Raw genomic sequence first — 9,383 nt, forward strand, 5'->3', positions numbered from 1 at the left:
ACCCCATGATGGCAGCCGAGGGAATCAGGGAACCACACCTTGTGATGCGGGAGAGTGATCTGGGAGAATTGTCACCGAGGAAAAGCACCCATAGCTTTTCATAGAGACACACGCATAGCTTTCTGCCACAGACACACGCATAAATCTTGCAAAGTTCTTCAGTCAGGAAACCAGCAAGTAAGCCTAACCACAACTATTTTCCCCACAGAGATGAATGCACAATATGGTGTACAAAGATGTGTTGTAGAATTAGGCACCTGAAACCTATATAATTATGTTAACTAGTATCACACCAATAAAATCAATAAAAATTATTTTTAAAAGGACTTCAAGGCCCTGGCTGGTTGGCTCAGTGGTAGAGCGTCGGCCTGGCGTGCAGAGGTCCCGGGTTCGATTCCCGGCCAGGGCACACAGGAGAGGCGCCCATCTGCCTCTCCACCCCTCCCCCTCTCCTTCCTCTCTGTCTCTCTCTTCCCCTCCGGCAGCTGAGGCTCCATTGGAGCAAAGATGGCCCGGGCGCTGGGGATGGCTCCTTGGCCTCTGCCCCAGGCGCTAGAGTGGCTCTGGTCGCGGCAGAGCGACGCCCCGGAGGGGCAGAGCATCGTCCCCTGGTGGGCAGAGCGTCGCCCCCTGGTGGGCGTGCCCGGTGGATCCCGGTCGAGTGCATGCGGGAGTCTGTCTGACTGTCTCTCCCCGTTTCCAGCTTCAGAAAAATACAAAAAATAAAAAAATAAAAAAAAATAAAAGGACTTTAAATAATTTTTTATTGAACAATGGGAATACTACTCAGCCATAAGAAATGATGACATAGTGCCATTTATGATAACATGGATTGATCTTGAGAACATTATACTGAGTGAAATAAGTAAATCAGAAAAAGCTAAGAACTGTATGATTTCACACATAAGTGGAATATAAAACAGACTTATGGATATAAATAAAAGTGAAGTGGTTACAAGGGGGAAAGGAATGTGGGGGAGGGGGAAGGAGACTAGAGGGAATAGATATACAATATAATGAATAGTTCAAATGCTATAGGAATGTTCATCTGAAACCTATGTACTCTTATTGATCAGTGTCATCCCGTTAATGTTAATTTTTTAAATAAAATATTTAAATTTAAAATAAAGAAAGAAATAAATGCACTAAATGGTGACTTTTCCAGCTCCAGCTCTCTTCTTGTCCACTGCTTTGATGAGACCCACAGCAACTATCTGCCTAATGTAACAGCACAACAGCCCAGAGGAGAATAGTTATTTAAACTCCCAACATACATGAGCTTGCCAGGAACCATATCAACAATGGCAGTGTTATCAGATTAAAAAAGAAACAAAAATAAAACTTTGGGCCTTCTTTCTTCTTTCCAGAAGAAGAATCAGCCTTCTCCTTTAACTCAGCAAATTTGGGAATAATATGAGCTCTGTGATAAACCAGCACAGGTGCCTATCCAGCACTAATTTGCCTGGATGATTCAGGATAATCACCTGAGCCATCAAGTCAACTGCTTCTATTGGTGGGTTAATTTTGCTGTCACCAGTCATATTGCTAGGACAACCGTCTCTGACAGACAGTCTTGACATTGAAGGCCATATTGTCCCCAGGAAGAACTTGATTCAAAGTTTCATGATGTATCCCAACAGACTTTACTTCAGTTGTAACACTGACTGGAACAAAGGTGACTACCATGGTGGATTTGGGAACACTGCTCTCCACTTGACCCACAGGGACAGTACCAATATCATCAATTTTGTAGACATACTGGAAAGGCCAATGCAGGGGCTTGTCAGTTGGGCAAGTTGGTGGCAGAATGCAAAACAAAACTTCAATCAAGTGCATGGTTTCACTGGCATTGCCCTCTATATGGGTGACTTTTCTTCTTTTTACAGAAACAATGAAAGAGAGAAAGAGGGACAGACTGACAGGAAGGGAGAGAGATGAGAAGCACCAAATTCTTTGTTGCGGCTTCTTAGTCATTCATTGATTGCTTTTTTTTTTTTTTTTTTTTTGTATTTTTCCGAAGCTGGAAAAGGGGAGGCAGTCAGACAGACTCCCGCATGCGCCCCACCGGGATCCACCCGGCATGCCCACCAGGGGGCGATGCTCCGCCCATCCGGGGCGTCGCTCTGTCACGACCAGAGCCACTCTAGCGCCTGGGGCAGAGGCCAAGGAGCCATCCCCAGTGCCCGGGCTATCTTTTGCTCCAATGGAGCCTTGGCTGCGGGAGGGGAAGAGAGAGACAGAGAAGAAGGAGAGGGGGAGGGGTGGAGAAGCAGATGGGCGCCTCTCCTGTGTGCCCCAGCCAGGAATGGAACCCGGGACTTCCGCACGCCAGGCCGACACTCTACCACTGAGCCAACCGGCCAGGGCCTGATTGCTTTCTTATTTGTGCCTTGACCAGGGGTCTGCAGCAGAGCAAATGACCCTTGCTCAAGTCAGCAACTTTGGCTTCTAACCAGCAACCCTGGGCTTCAAGCCAGCTATCTTTGAGCTCAAGCCAGTGATCATGGGGTCATGTCATGATCCCATGCTCAAGCCAGCAACCCCGCACTCAAGCTGGTGAGCCCGTGCTCAAGCCAGATGAGCCCTCTCTCAAGCTGGTGATCTCGGGTTTTCAAACCTGGGTCCTTCGCATTCCAGTCCGACACTCTATCCACTGCACCATTGCTGGGTCAGGCTATGGGTAACTTTTCTACCTTGAACCAAGACATGTTAGCATTTTGCTTCAGCATGCTGTCATTATTACAATAAAAAATTGGCACAAATGCTACCATGTTGGAGTTGTATACAATTTTCTTAATGTAGGTACTGACTTCATTAACAATTTCCTCATATCTCTTCTGACTGTAGGGTGGCTCAGTGGAATCCATTTTGTTAACACAATCAGTTGTATCTTACTCACTGTACAATTCAAAAGGGCGTAATCAAGGTCTGCCCATTCCTGAAAATACTCAATTCAAATTCAGCAACACCAGCAGCAGCAATCAGGACAGTCCAGTAAACCTGATGTGTAGCTGTATTCACATTTTTAATAAAGCCTTTGTGTCCTGGGGTACCAATAATATTCACATAATGCTTGCTGGTCTCAAATTTCCACAGGTAGATATCAATGGTGATACCACACTCACATTCAGTTTTCTGTTTATCCAAGACCCACACATACTTGAAGGAGCTCGTCTCCATTTCAGTAGCCTCCTTCTCAAAATTTTTGATGGTTCTTTGGTCAATCCCATCACACTTTTAGGTCAAATGGCAAGTAGTGGAAGGCATGCCAAAAACTATGCATCCAATGATGACATTGATATGAGTCTTTTTCTTTCCAATTTTGGCTTAGATTTAGCTATGATTTTTGTGATACTTGTGCTCTGGTGGCAAATCCATTGTGAAAAAGAAATACTTAAGTAATTTTATTTTTATAAAGAATTGTTGCTTTTTCCATGGAAGGATGGAAGGAAAGAAGGAGAGAGAAAAAGAGAGAGAAAGAAGAAAGAAACAAAATAAGAAAAGAGGGAAAAAAGGAAAAAGAAAGAAAAGAGAAAAATAAAGAAGTAGGGAATAAGGGAAAGAGAGAGCAAGAGAGCAAGCAAAAAAAGAAGGAGCAAGGAGGAATCTCCAAACAGATCACTGTTTCCCTTTTTGGTATTTTAATATGCTTTAATTGACACAAGAATCTGGAATGCTCTAAAACTCTGACTAAGGGGATGGCCTCCCTGGGTAATTTAAACATCCTTTTTTATTCATAACCTCAGCCACAAGGTTAAATTTGCACCCTGTTCTTTTTTTAAATACATGAGTAAAAAAATGCACTGAAAACCATTACTCTGGCCATAATGAATGATATTTCTCCAGATCTACTTTCTGACAAATAGTACATCCTAAACTAGGTAGCTGACTAAGTCGTTAGTCACAGAAACAGAAGTTTTTCATTTGAAGTCAGTCTTTCCCCCTCTGAGTTGGCCAGTCTGCCCCATCTGTTCTGGGACACTGGAGCTCTATGAGTAAATCAGAAACCTAACTTCAGGGGAGTGAGATACTCAGAGAAAAACCCCAGCATCCTGTACACTCTGACTGTAGCATAACACAGAGACACTTAAGAAAGAAAATGCAAATAATTTGACATAGTGTAAGAATTAGTAGCTTATGTGGCCTTATACTAAGGAATCTGGGAAGAACCTAATGTCATCTCCCCTAACAGGGTTATGGTCTTCCGAAGTAAGGCTCTAATCCTTCCGCAAATGTCAAGTGATTAAGGGCCCTACAATGTTATGAATCACATATTCATATGAATGTGTAACCTGAAAAAAGTTTTCAAGAGAAGGAGAAAGAGAGAGCAAGAAGAATAATATAGGTTAGGGAGTACGTGTCAGACCCCAAATCAGATCCTTGGAGACTGAGGTGCCTTTAAGAAAGTTATTTTAGCCTGACCAGGTGGTGGTGCAGTGGACAGAGTGTTGTTCTGGAATGCAGAGGACCCAGGTTTGAAACCCAGAGAACGCCGGCTTGAGAGCAGGCTCATCTGGCTTGAGTGCGGGCTCATCAGCTTGAGTGCTGAGTAGCTGACTTGAGTGTGGGGTAGCTGACTTGAGTGTAGGATCATAGAAATGACCTCATGTTCAGTGGCTTGAGCTCAAAGGTCACTGGTTTGAGCAAGGGGTCACTGGCTTGGCTGGAACACCCCGCCCCCAGGTCAAAACACATGAGAAAGCAATCAATGAACAACTCTGGTGCTGCAATGAAGAATTGATGCTTCTCATCTCTCTCCCTTCCTGTCTGTCTGCCTCTGTCTGTTCCTCTACCCTTTCTTGCATGTGCACTAAAAACAAAGTTATTTTACTTCTTTGAGCACCATTTGCACATGACAGTTTATCTTATTCAGTGATCTTACCTCTCTCTTCCTTTGCTTTCTCTTTATTCTAATTATCTCTCTCTATTTTTTCTACAAGTATTTGTTGAGCTCCTGCTATGGCTTTGTTCTAGGCATTGGGCATATAAGTGTAAACAAAATAAGCTAAGTCATCATTTTATGAATCGTACATTCTAGTGGGAAATATAACAAATAAATTCAGATGGTCCTCACTTGCATTTTTATGATATGCATTAATTTCAGTTACCATTGTTTAGTTAACAACAATTTCCCAAGAGCAGAATTCAAATTTCAGTCAGCATTATATATTAATTCTATTAATTGCATAAAGTACAAATTTTACTACTAGCTCTCCAGTTCACAAATCACTATGTAAATGACAAATGCATGGTATGGTCACTGACCAATCACATCACTTCTTTTCAGTCAATCAGTTACTGGTCACTGTTCATCTGCTGTTCAGTTCACACAAGAACAGCATAGTATGTAATTGTGTTGTCTCCTTGTCTCCCAGTGATAGAAAGATACTGTTGGAAAACAATTTAACATTTAAAGCACTACTACTATTAGGTAATAATCCAGGTTATTGTAATTCTCTGGAATGGAAATGTAAAAATTACATAATTTCATTAATTTGTCCAATGGACCGTGAAATTATTTCAACTTTTAAAGCCTATTAGATGAGATTTTATTTATTTTTATTTTTTTCTTTTAATACTTTTTATTTATTCATTTTAGAAAGAAGAGAGAGAGGAAGAGAGAAAAATGAAGGGAGGAGCAGGAAGCATCAACTCCCATATGTGCCTTGACCAGGCAAACCCAGGGTTTCGAACCAGCAACCTCAGCATTTCCAGGCCGACACTTTATCCACTGCACCACCACAGGTCAGGCTAGATGAGATTTCAGACAGGCTATTGATGCTACAATCATAGAAAGAGAGAAAGAGTGAGAGAAATTTTCATGCATTTTTTGCTGAATTAAAAAAAAAGACAAACGGTATGCAATTGAAAATATTCAAGCATCTAGCAAGTAGCATGCATATAACATGTCGAGAACTTTTATTGTATTGTGTAACTAACTTTACAGGTTTCTAATCAAAGGTAAATGGAGATATAGAAGAAATAGCTAACTTGTGGGAATGTGGACACACTGTTGCTCTTTGAGGGGTTCTAGATTTGCAGCCAGAGAAACTTAGTGAATACAAATTTATGGGCCTAAATAAAGAAAGTGATTATAATGTGCACTGAAATGAGTGAAGGTGACCCAGAGGAAGCCACATGAGTGAAAAACTTCACATTAAAGGAACTCGCAGAAGATTTTCATGACATTGAAAACACAAAGGACAAAATGTTGGAAACTGATCCAACCTTAGAAAGGAGTATGAACAAACTTTCACCAAGGAATATAAATAATGTTCTCTCCATGTTGTAAATTTTACAATGAATAAGAAAAGAGGCAAATTCTGCTCAAAAACTCTTCATAAGTTTCTTTATTGTGGCAAAAAAATTCATACTATGAAATTTATTATTTTAATCGCCTTTAAATGTACATTTAAGTTTCATTAAGTACATTCACACTGTTGTGCAACCTTTACCATTATCCATCTCCAGAAATTTTTATCATCCCACAATTAAACTCTACCCATTAAACACAAACTCCCCATTCCTTCTCCCCCTCAGCCTCTGGTAACTATTATTTTACATTCTGTCTATGAATTAGACTCTTCCAGGTAACCAGTGCAACTCTACAATATTTGTCTTTTAGTGTTTGGTTTATTTCACTTAGCATGTCTTTAAGATTCATCCAGGTTGTAAAATGCATCAGAATTTACTTCTTTTTTGAGGCTAAATAATATTTCATTGTATGTACATATATATTATATTTTGTTTATCCTATTTGGTTGTTTCCATTTTATGAATGGAATTTGGTTGTTCGGTTTTTATGAATAATAGTGCTATGAATATTGGTGTGCCAAAATTCGTTCAAGTCCCTGATTTTACTTTTTTGAGTATATACCTAGTACTGCAAGTGGAATTGTCTATTATAAAATAATTCTATATTTAATATTTTAAGGAACTGCCATACAGTTTCCAGAGTGTCTACACCATTTAATACCTCACCAGCAATGCACAATGGGCCCAATTTCTCCACATCTTCAACAACACTTATTATTAATGTTTCTTTTCATTATAACCATCCTAATGGATTTAAAGTGCTATATACCATTGTGTTTTGATTTACATTTCTGTAAAAATTAGTAGTGTTGAACATCTTTTCATGTAACTTTTGGCAATCAATTTATCTTCTTTTGAAAAAGGGCCACTCAGTTGATATTTTTTATAAAGTAATAAAACATTTTAATTCTCAGTATTCTTAATGTTTAAATATCAGTGCAATAAATATTCATTTACAAGTGTTTTTTTTCATTTTCCTATACATGTATAACCAACAATAAGAGATTTTTTAATGTTTTGATAAAAAAATTTTAATAGTCATTCATGGAACAATCCTAATTTGCTGTTTATTATTAAGATGCCTTGCATGGTTTCAGCTGGCATGGCCGTTTTTATGGTCTCCCACAATTATGCAAAGTAAGGATTTCTTTTAAAGTGTTAGATTGGTGATAAGGGATATAGAAATAATGCAGGATGCTGGATAGAGAGAGATGGACTGTGATGGGAGAATGGACTATTTATGTCAGTTTTCAAGAAATGCCACTTTGGGAAAGTAAAATTTGAGTAGAAGCCTAAATAAAGTGAGGAAGCCAGCCTTATTACTACTTATGGAAAGAGCTTTCCAGGCTTGGGGATTAGCAAGAACAAAAGCCATCAAGATGAGAATTTTCTTGGCCTGTTCAGAAATACCAAAAATGTCAGGGTGGCTAAAGCAGACTGAAGGAAAGGGAGGGTGGTAGCAAATAAAGATAAAAAGATAGATGAAGACCAGATTATGTAGGATCTTGTTGGACACGGTATGCACTTTGGCTTTTACTTTAAATTGTTGAGAAGCCATTGGAAGGCTAAGAGTAATGTCATGTTAGTGCACAAGTCATCTGATTCATTAGGAATAAGTTCCTTTGAAAAGAGTAAAGGAGAGAGTGAAGATATTAAAGATTAACTTCATCTACTTCAGGGGTAGTCAACCTTTTTATACCTACCACCCACTTTTGTATCCCTGTTAGTAGTAAAATTTTCTAACCACCCACTTGTTCCACAGTAATGGTGATTTATAAAGTAGGGAAGTAACTTTACTTTATAAAATTTATAAAGCAGAGTTACAGCAAGTTAAAACACATAGTAATAATTATTATCAAGTACTTTATGTCGGATTTTCATTAAGTCTGGCAGAATAAATCTTTATAAAACAACTTGCTATAGTTAAATCTATCTTTTTATTTATACTTTGGTTGCTCTGCTACTGCCCACCATGAAAGCTGGAATGCCCACTAGTGAGCGGTAGGGACTAGGTTGACTACCACTGACCTACTTCATAATTTGTGTAATGGCCAGTGTTGGCTTGAGAATGAAAGAGGATAAAAGAGTTCTGGAGACTAAGACTTACTCATAGCTTTGTTGAGCATTCTCTATATATCAAGGAGGCCTCTCAACTTCTTCATCTCACTAAGAGGCTCCTAAAATTTTCTCAGGAAGCTTTCAAAACAAGACACTTCTCAGCCAGATGGAAGACTGAGGGTTCCTAATCAGGAAAGCCATCAGTGGACATGAGTGCTCCCAAATTTCCAGAGGAACATCAGCCATATTTTTACACACACCAAGCCAGGTTCACAAGCCCACAGAACACGGATCAAGCAGGAGTAAAAATCAGTGAAGCTGGTCCCAGGAGAGTGCTAAAACAGTAAGATTGTGTCCTACCTAACTCCTACTAGCTAATACAATGAGGATATGTGGCCCTGAGTGGCCAGATCTTCAAGAGAAGCAGAAAATCCTGATTACATTCTTTTTTTTTATTAATGGCAAGTAATCTAAAATATTTAACAAATCATGTTCTATATATAAATGTGTCTGTGACATATGTGGTTATTTCTGATATTAAAGGGCTTCGCCCCTCAAATATCCTTGTACCATTTCTTAAGAATATTTGTGCATATAATCAGAACTAGTATCTTTCTCCCATCTATATGTTTTCCAGAGTGAGGCACACTTAATTGAAAATCTCAGTCTTAGAATCATTAAGTGACCTTTTGATACCAAGTTTAATGTACCTTGACTACTTAAAAAAAAAAGGCCTTTATAAAGTTCCTAGATTTGGCAGAACACTGTATTGGGCTGACATTGTTTTTAGCAGCTAAGTATATATTGTTTCTTCAACATGCTACAAACCCTTAAAAGATATGGTATCTTTATTAAACACCTTGATACAAAAAGTAAGAAACATCACTAATATTTATTTACAAGGCAAGAATTCACACATACACAAAAATCTTGCACCTGCTACTTTCTAACTGTATAGAACCAAGAAGAGCAAAGCAAATACAGAGAGCATTCTTATTAAAGGTTAAGTA

At 39.1% G+C, this 9,383-nt stretch overlaps 1 pseudogene; it reads right to left on the reverse strand.

Annotated features, from left to right (window-relative positions):
- Positions 1 to 2,669: 2,669 nt before the first annotated feature.
- LOC136386332 (elongation factor 1-alpha 1 pseudogene) lies at positions 2,670 to 3,216 on the reverse strand (annotated as a pseudogene).
- Positions 3,217 to 9,383: the final 6,167 nt, after the last annotated feature.

Source organism: Saccopteryx leptura, chromosome X (genome assembly GCF_036850995.1).
Source record: "Saccopteryx leptura isolate mSacLep1 chromosome X, mSacLep1_pri_phased_curated, whole genome shotgun sequence".
Classification (NCBI taxonomy): domain Eukaryota; kingdom Metazoa; phylum Chordata; class Mammalia; order Chiroptera; family Emballonuridae; genus Saccopteryx; species Saccopteryx leptura.